Here is a 1,844-nt window from a genome sequence, read left to right on the forward strand (position 1 = left end):
CCCAGTCGCTACTCACCAAAGTAAGAACGTGGAACAATGTTTTTGTATAGTATGGTATGCCAATTGAGCTTGATGTCCCCTGGGACTATGATCCAAGCCCACAGGTCCAACTACTCACTCCCTCTGGGTAGCTGGCTGTGGCCAAGAAGTGACTACAACCTTGCCCCTTGTCAGCTCTACTATATACCTGGGAATTCATATAGCACATACAAATACACTGTCTGAAATAAGTGAAACATTGTCTGCCAACCCTATACATGGTGTTGGGCTCATTCTCCCTGCATAGAAGTATCTAATAGTTCAGCTTGTCCACCCGTCTACCCACCTGTATATCAATGTCAGAACAAATTCGTTTTCCAGACAGCAGTTCATACACATTTTGTCTGTAATTCCCCCCAATGCAACAGCTCTCTTCCCACTTCCTCCCTGGAGTTAACCTCTTCTCTGTGTCCTCTTTTCCTATGCATTCCTGCCCCTTGAGCTGTCTCCCTGTGCACACTGCCCTTCTGCTCTCCCATTATTCATCTCTCCAAGGAGTGTTTCTACCTGATGTAAATATTAGCCCGATATGTCTGTCTATTATTTGGCTGGAAGCCACGGGAGTGAGTTCAATTCCAGACCTGAAGGGTAGCTAAGGGCCATAGTCTCAGAGGTCTCACCAGGCTCTATTAGACCAGTAAACCTGGTTTTGTTTTGTTTTGTTTTTGGTTAGTATTAGAGAGGGACTTTGAAGAAAGACTAAGTTTTCCCTTCCCAACCCTCACTCTAGCTTAGATATAAGATCTCATGCCCATCAAGTAAACAGTGCAGATCTCACATTAGGCAATCCCATTAACTTTGTATTTATTTTGTACCCACTGCCTCTGAGCCCTGGACTCAGTGTCAGAATACCAAATATGCAAGATAAGCCCAGGCTTACTTGTGCATTCTTACTAATCTGTGGTGAACAATTTCACATTTTTTCACCACATTAAAGATTCTGCTTCTAAGTATGGCTGGCATCTGTCTCTCTCATCCCCACAGCACCTTCCTACAGATTCAAAGCCTATTTTCATATTTATATCCCTGACAGGGATGGAGTACCCCATAAGCAAGGTAAGTAGGGGCTTACTTGTGCTTCATTACTAATCAGTAGTGAACAATTTCAAAACATGTGAGACTGCATTGAGGAAGAAAAAGACATAAAGAGGTACATGGGAGGTACAGACAACAAAGATGAACCGTTTTGCATATACAGTACTGCATTGTCAGTGATGACAAACAGTGATGTACAGGTAGACAGATGGGTAGACAGGCTGAATTATCAGGTATGTCTAGGTAGGGGGTAGTGTGCTGATTACCATGTATAGGGTTGCAGACAATGTTCCTATAAGTGTATCTGTATGTGCTGTAAGAATGTCTGGGTATATAGTAGAGCTGACAAGGGACAAGGTTGTGGTGACTTCTTGGTCACAGCCAGGTACCTGGAGGGAGCAAGTAGTTGGACCTGTGGGCTCAGGACCATGGTCGCAGTGGATATCAAACTCAATTGGCATAATGTACTACACAAAAATATTGTTCCACGTCCTACTTTGGTGAGTAGCAACTGGTATCTTAAAAGCTTATGAGTAGCCATTTGGATGCAGTGATGGGTCTCTCCCCATCCACAGCAAAGAAGATTGAAGAAAACCAAAGATGCATGGAAACAATTAGTTTAAGGGACTGGTACACCATCAGTCCATATTACCATGAAACCAGAAGAACTAGATGGTGCCTGGCCACCACTGTCAACCATTCAGAGGGAAATCTATGTAGGAGATCCTGGAAAGAGTGAGAGAAAAATGTGGAACAAAACTCAAAATAAT

The sequence above is a fragment of the Orycteropus afer genome, unplaced genomic scaffold (assembly GCF_000298275.1).
Source record: "Orycteropus afer afer isolate SDZICR_OR568_19922 unplaced genomic scaffold, OryAfe1.0 scaffold00144, whole genome shotgun sequence".
NCBI lineage: Eukaryota > Metazoa > Chordata > Mammalia > Tubulidentata > Orycteropodidae > Orycteropus > Orycteropus afer.